Source organism: Coturnix japonica, chromosome 10 (assembly GCF_054131305.1).
Source record: "Coturnix japonica strain WE chromosome 10, WE-NBRP24, whole genome shotgun sequence".
NCBI lineage: Eukaryota > Metazoa > Chordata > Aves > Galliformes > Phasianidae > Coturnix > Coturnix japonica.
The window spans coordinates 29,517,797-29,531,043 of record NC_140672.1 but is presented as its reverse complement, the minus strand read 5'-3'; the positions used below and the strand labels follow the sequence as shown (position 1 = coordinate 29,531,043).

The window sequence follows — 13,247 nt, the reverse complement described above, 5'->3', positions numbered from 1 at the left end:
TAACCCCACACAGGGCTCAGGACCTCGGTCTTTGCCCACTGTGTGGTTTTGTGCCTCATCCCCTTCAACTGCTGCCAAAAAGCACCACAATGGCTTATTTTTGTGTGTTATGGAGATGTAGGGAAAACCTAACACTGTCTCCTTCCCTCAGGCTGAGTAATTTCTTGGGTGAATTCTGGCTAAGTACCATTGTAACACTTACTCTCTTATCTACTTCTTTCTACAGGGCAACTAGGGAACAAGCATTTGATAACAAAGTGCACTGAAGTTATGGAAAATATCACTTGCTCTCAAAACCGGTTGTGTTTTGTAGGGAGTTTGTGTTAACAGCTGTTCATTAAACTCCAGTCCCAGCTGTGCTCGTGGTGCCTGAGCCATGGGGCTGCAGCTTGGCACCCACCTGCACACAGCTGTAGTTCATTGCCCCTTCTGGAAGAAAAAAGAGGGCAAAATTGTTCTGGATTAAAAAACAGTAAATATTACCTTGAACCCATTGCACTGGTACGTGGTGTTAAGCACATTTGTGCTCTGGCAAGCAGTCTGCTTGGCTAGATATGCTTCTGATGTCAGCCTGCATCACCGTGCTGAAGTCTGTAACCCTCACCTGGCATCGTGAGAAGTCTCTCCCTTGGGGGAAAATCAGGTCCTAGTGATGCTTTGTTTAAAAAACACAACACCAGAATGCTGCATGTACTTAAGTTCTATTTAAAAACATGGACCCCAGGAGGTCCCTTCCAACATGAGCTGTTCTGAGTTGCAGCTGGTGTTGGTTCATGCACTGTTTTGCTGCCTCTGGGCAGGGCAGTGGTACAGCCTGGCGCTGGGGGGAGTGGGAGTGAAGTGATGGTACACCAGGGTGTGATACAACACTCAGCTTTGCTTAATGAAACAGTTTAACCCCCTCTTTTCCTCTCTGTGGCAGTGCTGAATCTGGCCAAGCATTACTTTCATGCTACAGACTACATGGGAACAGGTATAAGTACTGGTAAACAACGTCAGCTGTTTTCATCATAATTTCTGCTTTTATGTACGCCAGGCACCTTTGAGCAGCAACTCATTGATATGCTTTAACATTTTTGATCTCACATTTATAACTATTTGAACTGTTGCCTCAATTTCTTCTCCACGGGCAGGAAAACTGAGGCTCTAATAACTTAAGACCAATATTTCTGTGTATGCTTGACTTGCAGAACAACAACCTGCCTCTTCAAGACTTCTTAGAGCCTGAAATTTAATCAAAGAGTGTTGGTGCGTTTTGGTTCCAGAATGATGACTACTCCAGAAGGTGATTATCAATTGTTTTGGCTTACTCATATGCTTAGCTATCTCAAGTTAGCCATCCCAGCCATTAAAACTACTTACATCACTTATTTTTATTGGCAAATATAGGCAAAAATGCCAAAATGTTGCAAGAGGATTTAGATATCCAGCTCCCATTGTTTACAGTTACAGTGTCAAACAGTAACTAGGCCTGAAGGAAAATACAGACTATTTGATCCCATGGCCTGGTGATGGTTTTGTTTTTTTTTTTGGACCACGCTGTGTCTACATTCAGAGTTTGATTCTGAGCCACTGAAGTCCACGAAAACACTATTGACTTTGGTGGGAGAAAAATACTAGGTTTCTAACAAAGTAACCTGTGCCAGAGCAGTGCTATGGGTATAGCAGCAGAACAGAGCAGGATGACTAACACATTGTATAAAGCATTGCTTTTATGTAGCAGCTTTAACTGATAGGTTCAGCTCAGTCAAGAGCATCTGCGTGACCTTATGTCCTATTAGCAAGGTTTGCCTACTTAGCGAAGGGCCCTTGGTGTGCCGTGTCCTTGGGTGGCAGTAAGGAGTGTGGCCATGCAGAGCCCCTGAGGAGCAATGGCTGAACACCTGAAGGCGTGATTGATGAAACAGTTTAGGAAGAGAGCCAGCATTGGGTTGGACTTGATCCAGCATCTGTATACATAGATGGAGTTTCTCTGCTGTCCTGTTCTTTATCTGTGGCTGGAGGGGACGTGGCTCTTTCAGGTTCTTGAATATGGGTTTGCTTCTGGGAAACACAAAGGGCTAAAGACTTGTGCTGATACAAGTTACACTCTCATAGGTTACACTATTGTCTGGTTCTTATAAACTGTCACCCTGATGCTTATTTGATTCATCACTTCTTTCATCTCTCTGAAATGTGACTGAGCTGGCTAATGCTTTTATTATCCCTCACTAGATGTCAGGAAGAAGCAAACTTACACCAGTGTACATGAGGCAGTGAAAGCTGGTGATGTAGAACAGCTTGCATTAATGATAAAACGTGGAGCCTCTATCGACGAGGTGGATTTAGTCCACAAGTTCACACCATTGCACTGTGCTGCACACTCTGGAAGCCTGGAGGTAAAATCATAAAATCATGGAATAACCTGGGTTGAAAAGGACCACAATGATCATCCAGTTTCAACCACCTGCAGGGTTGGCAACAACCATACCAGGCTGCCCAGAGTCACATCCAGCCTGGCCCTGAATGCCTGCAGGGATGGGGCATCCACAGCCTCCTTGGGCAACCTGTCACCACCCTCTGTGTGAAAAACTTCCCTCTAATCTCTAACCTAAACCTCCCCTGTCTCAGTTTAAATTCATCCCCCCTTGTCCTAAAAATATCTACCCTTGAAAACAGCCATTCCTCCCCTGTTTATGTTAGTGTTTGGACACAGCAAGGTTTTATGGGTTAACGTTTTCCTCTGGGGAGAGGCTGAACACAACATTGCTAGCTTTGATCAAGCCAGATCTATAATCTCTGCCTGCTCTTTTTTTCTGATTTAAGGTATTCACTAAGGAAAGATGTGCAGTTTGTTAGGACTACATTTTACCTTTCTGAAGCCCCAGACAGTTTATGTAATCAGTGTCCTCAGATTTTACAAAATCAGAGCTTTTCTAACACCAAACAAGGTGTGCCTTCTGGTCTCCCCTTCTAGCCTCATTACCTTCTTTTGTCCTTGTGTTTTCCCCTTCACTCAGAACACTTGGAAAATCCATAAGGATATGTTTAATATTCTGAAAGTGACTGAGCCAAGCGAGAAGTGACACAAAAATGTTTGTTCATTTCCCAGTGTTCTGTCCCATGCCTCATTCTCTACAGAAACAGTTCAAATACAGTTCATTTTCATAAGCAAGAACACTGACTGTTGATGCAGAAATGATTTGATTTCCAGAAGGACTGAGCTGCTGCATTCAGCACATTCACCTTCCTGTTACAGCCTCCTTGTGCAATGTTTATAGCGATCTTACTTTGAAACAGCAAGGCTGTAAATAACCGTATAAAAAATGAAGTCCCAAAGGAAAGAGAGCTGGAGACTAGCCTAAAAGAAGACAGTAAATAGTAATGATGTGTAACAAAAAGCTTTAACTAGTTTTGTAGTTTATTATTTTCTTAATTGTTCTTTAAGCTTTCCATGGAAAGCAATAACACCTGCTGAAAAAAAGTTGAATAAAGTTAAAATAATCTGTGATGGGTGAGAGGAGAGATGGGATTACATATACTCAAGAAAGCCTAATGAATGAACTGAGGCTTTACTTTTGATTCATGGCATCTTTCCTGCTGTTCATTTTAGCTGGACTTCAAATGAGCATCTTTGCACCATTTTTCCCCAGTGTTTTTACCTCATGCCACATGAACGCTCTCACAGTCTGCATTTTAAGTATGGAATTGTAAGATAAAGAAGGCACACTGCAAGTCATTGCAATTAGTAGGTTGGTTGTGCTTTTTGTGCCCTTGGATGAAGCCTTGAGACCTTGTCATTTCCTAACACTGTTTGAAATGTAACATCTACTGTTGATTTATAGTTAGCATTTGCCTCAGATGAGTTATAAGAATTGTTATGGAATAAGAGTTTATTAAATGAATAAGAGCTTGTTTTTGGTTGCGCAGTGCCTTCACTGGTTGCTCTGGCATGGAGCTGATGTGACACGTGTGACAGTCAGAGGCTGGACAGCAGCTCACCTTGCGGCAATCCGTGGGCAGGATGCTTGCGTGCAGGTATGTAGAGACATTCACTCTCCAGCAAAAGGAAGGCAGGCCTTTGGTTTGGACACTTCCTCATGAAGATCAGCTGAAAGTGCTCCTACTGGAGCTGGCTCTTTGTCTTTACAGCTGAAACCAAGTCACTGGTAAAATGACTGCACTCGTTTGTTCCCTCTGTGCTATCAGATTTATCAGAGGAACCCAGCTGACCATCTCAAGTCACCCTGTGAGACAGTGTTGCTCTTTCAGCCTGTGAGCTTTGCATTTCTTGTAGGCTTTGTTAATAAATGGAGCAAACCTAGAAGCTCGAGATGACCGCGGGTGCACTCCATCACACCTGGCTGCAGCCCATGGGCAGTCGTACACATTGCAAACCATACTGCGAAGTGGAGCGGTGAGAGCCTTCTACCTGCAATTCCCTAATGCAGAGCCAGAGTCTGGTATCCTTTTCCATACCAAACCCCTCACTAACTGAGGTTTGGGACTATAGATTAACCTCTGTTGGTACATTCTCATTGGTGACGCTGTGAATTTATTTGTAGTGTAAATTTGCATTTTTTTAATCGTAAGATGTTAAAAAAATCCAGTTGTGTATTATATAACGACTAACATGGAGGTAGATGTCTGAAAACACAACTTTTATGTGTGTTTTACTTCAATGAAGCCACGAACCTGTGAGAAATACGTCTTATGCCGCTTTCGTGGCTTGAATTTGGAGAAATATTTGATTTTGTTTAAATAAAGTAGCACAATGAACTGTTGATACTTATTTATGGAATGTCTCGTGTCTAAGCTTCATAAACAAACGAACCTGCAGCTTTTGTTTTAGAATGTAAACGCAGCAGAAAGGAATGACTGGAAGCCTGTTCATTATGCTGCTTTTCATGGTGGCTTGGGCTGTTTGCAGCTTCTTGTTAGATGGGGAGCATGCATAGGTGATGTGGATACTGATGGAAACCTTCCAGGTATGTCAGGAATAATCATTTGGTTTTTCAGCCCTTGTTGTGGATGTGATAACTCTAGCACATCATATATAAAACACACAAGCAGCATTGATAGGATGATAATGGTTTGGTAAGACAGAAGGGAACAACTTAAAAATAAAAAAGGAGATTAAATGGTAGGAATAAATTCTTTCTAAATTCAAGACTAAAAGGTAAAAGCAGAAGTGAAAGGGAAAAGCAAGAATGAAAGGGAAAAGCAAGACTGAAAGGGAAAAGCAGCAGTGAAAGAGAAGAGCAGCAGTGAAAGGGAAGAGCAGCAGCGAAAGGCAAAAGCAGCAGTGAAATGGAAAAGCAGCAGTGAAAGGGAAAAGCAAGACTGAAAGGGAAAAGCAGCAGTGAAAGAGAAGAGCAGCAGTGAAAGAGAAGAGCAGCAGTGAAAGGGAAAATCAGAGGTGAAAGGGAAAATCAGAGGTGAAAGAGAAAAGTAAGACTAAAAGGGAAAAGCAGCAGTAAAAGGGAAAAGTAAGACTAAAAGGGAAAAGCAGCAGTGAAAGGGAAAAGCAGCAGTGAAAGGGAAAATCATCAGTGAAAGGGAAAATCAGAGGTGAAAGGGAAGAGCAGCAGTGAAAGTAAAAAACAGCAGTGAAAGGGAAAATCAGAAATGAAAGGGAAAAGCAAAACCAAAAGGTAAAATCAGCAGTGAATGGGAAAAGCAGCAGTGAAAGGGAAAAGCAGCAGTGAAAGGGAAAAGCAGCAGGGAAAGGGAAAAGCAGCAGGGAAAGGGAAAAGCAGCAGGGAAAGGGAAAAGCAGCAGGGAAAGGGAAAAGCAAGACTGAAAGGGAAAAGCAAGACTGAAAGGGAAAAGCAAGACTGAAAGGGAAAAGCAAGACTGAAAGGGAAAACAAGACTAAAAGGGAAAAGCAAGACTAAAAGGTAAAAGCAAGACTAAAAGGGAAAAGCAGCAGTGAAAGGGAAAAGCAAGAGTAAAAGGGAAAAGCAGCAGTAAAAGGGAAAAGCAAGACTAAAAGGGAAAAGCAAGACTAAATGGGAAAAGCAAGACTAAATGGGAAAAGCAAGACTAAATGGGAAAAGCAAGACTAAAAGGGAAAAGCAGCAGTGAAAGGGAAAGGAAGACTAAAAGGGAAAAGCAGCAGTGAAAGGGAAAAGCAAGACTAAAAGGGAAAAGCAGCAGTAAAAGGGAAAAGCAAGACTAAAAGGGAAAAGCAAGACTAAAAGGGTAAAGCAAGACTAAATGGGAAAAGCAAGACTAAATGGGAAAAGCAAGACTAAATGGGAAAAGCAAGACTAAAAGGGAAAAGCAGCAGTGAAAGGGAAAGGAAGACTAAAAGGGAAAAGCAGCAGTGAAAGGGAAAAGCAAGATTAAAAGGGAAAAGCAGCAGTAAAAGGGAAAAGCAAGACTAAATGGGAAAATCAGCAGTGAAAGGGAAAATCAGCAGTGAAAGGGAAAATCAGCAGTGAAAGGGAAAATCAGCAGTGAAAGGGAAAAGCAAGATTAAAAGGGAAAAGCAAGAATAAAAGGGAAAAGCAAGACTAAATGGGAAAAGCAAGACTAAATGGGAAAAGCAAGATTACATGGGAAAAGCAAGACTGAAAGGGAAAAGCAAGACTGAAAGGGAAAAGCAAGACTAAATGGGAAAAACAAGACTAAATGGGAAAAGCAGCAGTGAAAGGGAAAATCAGCAGTGAAAGGGAAAATCAGCAGTGAAAGGGAAAATCAGCAGTGAAAGGGAAAATCAGCAGTTAAAGGGAAAAGCAAAACTGAAAAGGAAAAGCAAGACTGAAAGGGAAAAGCAGCAGTGAAAGGGAAAAGCAGCAGTGAAAGGGAAAAGCAAGACTGAAAAGGGAAAAGCAAGACTGAAAGGGAAAAGCAAGACTGAAAGGGAAAAGCAAGACTGAAAGGGAAAAGCAAGACTGAAAGGGAAAAGCAAGACTGAAAGGGAAAAGCAAGACTGAAAGGGAAAAGCCAGACTGAAAGGGAAAAGCAGCAGTGAAAGGGAAAAGCAGCAGTGAAAGGGAAAAGCCAGACTGAAAAGGGAAAAGCAAGACTGAAAGGGAAAAGCAAGACTGAAAGGGAAAAGCAAGACTGAAAGGGAAAAGCAAGACTGAAAGGGAAAAGCCAGACTGAAAGGGAAAAGCCAGACTGAAAGGGAAAAGCCAGACTGAAAGAAAAAAGCCAGACTGAAAGGGAAAAGCAGCAGTGAAAGGGAAAAGCAGCAGTGAAAGGGAAAAGCAAGACTGAAAAGGGAAAAGCAAGACTGAAAGGGAAAAGCAAGACTGAAAGGGAAAAGCAAGACTGAAAGGGAAAAGCAAGACTGAAAGGGAAAAGCCAGACTGAAAGAAAAAAGCCAGACTGAAAAGGAAAAGCAAGACTGAAAGGGAAAAGCAAGACTGAAAGGGAAAAGCAGCAGTGAAAGGGAAAAGCAAGACTGAAAAGGGAAAAGCAAGACTGAAAGGGAAAAGCAAGACTGAAAGGGTAAAGCAAGACTGAAAGGGTAAAGCAAGACTGAAAGGGAAAAGCAAGACTAAATGGGAAAAGCAAGACTAAATGGGAAAAGCAGCAGTGAAAGGGAAAAGCAAGACTGAAAAGGGAAAAGCAAGACTGAAAGGGAAAAGCAAGACTGAAAGGGTAAAGCAAGACTGAAAGGGAAAAGCAAGACTAAATGGGAAAAGCAAGACTAAAAGGGAAAAGCAGCAGTGAAAAGGGAAAATCAGCAGTGAAAGGGAAAAGCAGCAGTGGAAACCAAAAACAGCAGTGAAAGGCAAAAACAGCAGTGAAAGGGAAAAGCAAGACTGAAAGAAAAAAGCAAGACTGAAAGGGAAAAGCCAGACTGAAAGGGAAAAGCCACACTGAAAAGGAAAAGCAAGACTGAAAGGGAAAAGCAAGACTGAAAGGAAAAAGCAAGACTAAATGGGAAAAACAAGACTAAATGGGAAAAGCAGCAGTGAAAGGGAAAAGCAGCAGTGAAAGGGAAAATCAGTGAAAGGGAAAATCAGCAGTGAAAGGGAAAATCAGCAGTGAAAGGGAAAATCAGCAGTTAAAGGGAAAAGCAAAACTGAAAAGGAAAAGCAAGACTGAAAGGGAAAAGCAGCAGTGAAAGGGAAAAGCAGCAGTGAAAGGGAAAAGCAAGACTGAAAAGGGAAAAGCAAGACTGAAAGGGAAAAGCAAGACTGAAAGGGAAAAGCAAGACTGAAAGGGAAAAGCAAGACTGAAAGGGAAAAGCCAGACTGAAAGGGAAAAGCAGCAGTGAAAGGGAAAAGCAGCAGTGAAAGGGAAAAGCAGCAGTGAAAGGGAAAAGCAAGACTGAAAAGGGAAAAGCAAGACTGAAAGGGAAAAGCAAGACTGAAAGGGAAAAGCAAGACTGAAAGGGAAAAGCAAGACTGAAAGGGAAAAGCCAGACTGAAAGGGAAAAGCCAGACTGAAAGGGAAAAGCAGCAGTGAAAGGGAAAAGCAGCAGTGAAAGGGAAAAGCAAGACTGAAAAGGGAAAAGCAAGACTGAAATGGAAAAGCAAGACTGAAAGGGAAAAGCAAGACTGAAAGGGAAAAGCAAGACTGAAAGGGAAAAGCAAGACTGAAAGGGAAAAGCCAGACTGAAAGAAAAAAGCCAGACTGAAAGGGAAAAGCCAGACTGAAAGGGAAAAGCCAGACTGAAAGGGAAAAGCCAGACTGAAAGGGAAAAGCAGCAGTGAAAGGGAAAAGCAGCAGTGAAAGGGAAAAGCAAGACTGAAAAGGGAAAAGCAAGACTGAAAGGGAAAAGCAAGACTGAAAGGGAAAAGCAAGACTGAAAGGGAAAAGCCAGACTGAAAGAAAAAAGCCAGACTGAAAAGGGAAAAGCAAGACTGAAAGGAAAAAGCAAGACTGAAAAGGGAAAAGCAAGACAGAAAGGGAAAAGCAAGACTGAAAGGGTAAAGCAAGACTGAAAGGGTAAAGCAAGACTGAAAGGGAAAAGCAAGACTAAATGGGAAAAGCAAGACTAAATGGGAAAAGCAGCAGTGAAAGGGAAAAGCAAGACTGAAAAGGGAAAAGCAAGACTGAAAGGGAAAAGCAAGACTGAAAGGGTAAAGCAAGACTGAAAGGGAAAAGCAAGACTAAATGGGAAAAGCAAGACTAAAAGGGAAAAGCAGCAGTGAAAAGGGAAAATCAGCAGTGAAAGGGAAAAGCAGCAGTGGAAACCAAAAACAGCAGTGAAAGGCAAAAACAGCAGTGAAAGGGAAAAGCAAGACTGAAAGAAAAAAGCAAGACTGAAAGAAAAAAGCAAGACTGAAAGGGAAAAGCCAGACTGAAAGGGAAAAGCCAGACTGAAAAGGAAAAGCAAGACTGAAAGGGAAAAGCAAGACTGAAAGGAAAAAGCAAGACTAAATGGGAAAAACAAGACTAAATGGGAAAAACAAGACTAAATGGGAAAAGCAGCAGTGAAAGGGAAAAGCAGCAGTGAAAGGGAAAATCAGTGAAAGGGAAAATCAGCAGTGAAAGGGAAAATCAGCAGTGAAAGGGAAAATCAGCAGTGAAAGGGAAAATCAGCAGTTAAAGGGAAAAGCAAAACTGAAAGGGAAAAGCAAAACTGAAAGGGAAAAGCAAGACTGAAAGGGAAAAGCAGCAGTGAAAGGGAAAAGCAGCAGTGAAAGGGAAAAGCAAGACTGAAAAGGGAAAAGCAAGACTGAAAGGGAAAAGCAAGACTGAAAGGGAAAAGCAAGACTAAAAGGTAAAAGCAAGACTAAAAGGGAAAAGCAGCAGTGAAAGGGAAAAGCAAGAGTAAAAGGGAAAAGCAGCAGTAAAAGGGAAAAGCAAGACTAAAAGGGAAAAGCAAGACTAAATGGGAAAAGCAAGACTAAATGGGAAAAGCAAGACTAAAAGGGAAAAGCAGCAGTGAAAGGGAAAGGAAGACTAAAAGGGAAAAGCAGCAGTGAAAGGGAAAAGCAAGATTAAAAGGGAAAAGCAGCAGTAAAAGGGAAAAGCAAGACTAAATGGGAAAATCAGCAGTGAAAGGGAAAATCAGCAGTGAAAGGGAAAATCAGCAGTGAAAGGGAAAATCAGCAGTGAAAGGGAAAAGCAAGATTAAAAGGGAAAAGCAAGAATAAAAGGGAAAAGCCAGACTGAAAAGGGAAAAGCAAGACTGAAAGGGAAAAGCAAGACTGAAAGGGAAAAGCAAGACTGAAAGGGAAAAGCAAGACTAAATGGGAAAAACAAGACTAAATGGGAAAAGCAGCAGTGAAAGGGAAAATCAGCAGTGAAAGGGAAAATCAGCAGTGAAAGGGAAAATCAGCAGTTAAAGGGAAAAGCAAAACTGAAAAGGAAAAGCAAGACTGAAAGGGAAAAGCAGCAGTGAAAGGGAAAAGCAGCAGTGAAAGGGAAAAGCAAGACTGAAAAGGGAAAAGCAAGACTGAAAGGGAAAAGCAAGACTGAAAGGGAAAAGCAAGACTGAAAGGGAAAAGCAGCAGTGAAAGGGAAAAGCAGCAGTGAAAGGGAAAAGCCAGACTGAAAAGGGAAAAGCAAGACTGAAAGGGAAAAGCAAGACTGAAAGGGAAAAGCAAGACTGAAAGGGAAAAGCAAGACTGAAAGGGAAAAGCAAGACTGAAAGGGAAAAGCAAGACTGAAAGGGAAAAGCCAGACTGAAAGAAAAAAGCCAGACTGAAAGGGAAAAGCAGCAGTGAAAGGGAAAAGCAGCAGTGAAAGGGAAAAGCAAGACTGAAAAGGGAAAAGCAAGACTGAAAGGGAAAAGCAAGACTGAAAGGGAAAAGCAAGACTGAAAGGGAAAAGCCAGACTGAAAGAAAAAAGCCAGACTGAAAAGGAAAAGCAAGACTGAAAGTGAAAAGCAAGACTGAAAGGGAAAAGCAAGACTGAAAGGGAAAAGCAGCAGTGAAAGGGAAAAGCAAGACTGAAAAGGGAAAAGCAAGACTGAAAGGGAAAAGCAAGACTGAAAGGGTAAAGCAAGACTGAAAGGGTAAAGCAAGACTGAAAGGGAAAAGCAAGACTAAATGGGAAAAGCAGCAGTGAAAGGGAAAAGCAAGACTGAAAAGGGAAAAGCAAGACTGAAAGGGAAAAGCAAGACTGAAAGGGTAAAGCAAGACTGAAAGGGAAAAGCAAGACTAAATGGGAAAAGCAAGACTAAAAGGGAAAAGCAGCAGTGAAAAGGGAAAATCAGCAGTGAAAGGGAAAAGCAGCAGTGGAAACCAAAAACAGCAGTGAAAGGCAAAAACAGCAGTGAAAGGGAAAAGCAAGACTGAAAGAAAAAAGCAAGACTGAAAGGGAAAAGCCAGACTGAAAGGGAAAAGCCAGACTGAAAGGGAAAAGCAAGACTGAAAGGGAAAAGCAAGACTGAAAGGAAAAAGCAAGACTAAATGGGAAAAACAAGACTAAATGGGAAAAGCAGCAGTGAAAGGGAAAAGCAGCAGTGAAAGGGAAAATCAGTGAAAGGGAAAATCAGCAGTGAAAGGGAAAATCAGCAGTGAAAGGGAAAATCAGCAGTTAAAGGGAAAAGCAAAACTGAAAAGGAAAAGCAAGACTGAAAGGGAAAAGCAGCAGTGAAAGGGAAAAGCAGCAGTGAAAGGGAAAAGCAAGACTGAAAAGGGAAAAGCAAGACTGAAAGGGAAAAGCAAGACTGAAAGGGAAAAGCAAGACTGAAAGGGAAAAGCAAGACTGAAAGGGAAAAGCCAGACTGAAAGGGAAAAGCAGCAGTGAAAGGGAAAAGCAGCAGTGAAAGGGAAAAGCAGCAGTGAAAGGGAAAAGCAAGACTGAAAAGGGAAAAGCAAGACTGAAAGGGAAAAGCAAGACTGAAAGGGAAAAGCAAGACTGAAAGGGAAAAGCCAGACTGAAAGGGAAAAGCCAGACTGAAAGGGAAAAGCCAGACTGAAAGGGAAAAGCAGCAGTGAAAGGGAAAAGCAGCAGTGAAAGGGAAAAGCAAGACTGAAAAGGGAAAAGCAAGACTGAAATGGAAAAGCAAGACTGAAAGGGAAAAGCAAGACTGAAAGGGAAAAGCAAGACTGAAAGGGAAAAGCCAGACTGAAAGGGAAAAGCCAGACTGAAAGAAAAAAGCCAGACTGAAAGAAAAAAGCCAGACTGAAAGGGAAAAGCCAGACTGAAAGGGAAAAGCCAGACTGAAAGGGAAAAGCAGCAGTGAAAGGGAAAATCAGCAGTGAAAGGGAAAAGCAAGACTGAAAAGGGAAAAGCAAGACTGAAAGGGAAAAGCAAGACTGAAAGGGAAAAGCAAGACTGAAAGGGAAAAGCCAGACTGAAAGAAAAAAGCCAGACTGAAAAGGGAAAAGCAAGACTGAAAGGAAAAAGCAAGACTGAAAAGGGAAAAGCAAGACTGAAAAGGGAAAAGCAAGACTGAAAGGGTAAAGCAAGACTGAAAGGGTAAAGCAAGACTGAAAGGGTAAAGCAAGACTGAAAGGGTAAAGCAAGACTGAAAGGGAAAAGCAAGACTAAATGGGAAAAGCAAGACTAAATGGGAAAAGCAGCAGTGAAAGGGAAAAGCAAGACTGAAAAGGGAAAAGCAAGACTGAAAGGGAAAAGCAAGACTGAAAGGGTAAAGCAAGACTGAAAGGGAAAAGCAAGACTAAATGGGAAAAGCAAGACTAAAAGGGAAAAGCAGCAGTGAAAAGGGAAAATCAGCAGTGAAAGGGAAAAGCAGCAGTGGAAACCAAAAACAGCAGTGAAAGGCAAAAACAGCAGTGAAAGGGAAAAGCAAGACTGAAAGAAAAAAGCAAGACTGAAAGAAAAAAGCAAGACTGAAAGGGAAAAGCCAGACTGAAAGGGAAAAGCCAGACTGAAAAGGAAAAGCAAGACTGAAAGGGAAAAGCAAGACTGAAAGGAAAAAGCAAGACTAAATGGGAAAAACAAGACTAAATGGGAAAAGCAGCAGTGAAAGGGAAAAGCAGCAGTGAAAGGGAAAATCAGTGAAAGGGAAAATCAGCAGTGAAAGGGAAAATCAGCAGTGAAAGGGAAAATCAGCAGTGAAAGGGAAAATCAGCAGTTAAAGGGAAAAGCAAAACTGAAAGGGAAAAGCAAAACTGAAAGGGAAAAGCAAGACTGAAAGGGAAAAGCAGCAGTGAAAGGGAAAAGCAGCAGTGAAAGGGAAAAGCAAGACTGAAAAGGGAAAAGCAAGACTGAAAGGGAAAAGCAAGACTGAAAGGGAAAAGCAAGACTGAAAGGGAAAAGCAAGACTGAAAGGGAAAAGCCAGACTGAAAGGGAAAAGCCAGACTGAAAAGGAAAAGCAAGACTGAAAGGGAAAAGCAAGACTAAATGGGAAAAGCAAGAATAAATGAGAAAAGCAGCAGTGAA

General features: G+C 41.9%; 1 long non-coding RNA gene across 1 annotated transcript; it reads right to left on the bottom strand.

The window, feature by feature from the left end:
* Positions 1–682: 682 nt before the first annotated feature.
* LOC146759623 (uncharacterized) lies at positions 683–3,385 on the bottom strand. The gene is made up of 2 exons (XR_014932477.1): positions 2,238–3,385; positions 683–1,224 (listed from the first exon to the last, which is right to left on the bottom strand). It is a non-coding gene; the product is annotated as an uncharacterized LOC146759623 (long non-coding RNA).
* Between the last annotated feature and the right edge of the window lie 9,862 nt (positions 3,386–13,247).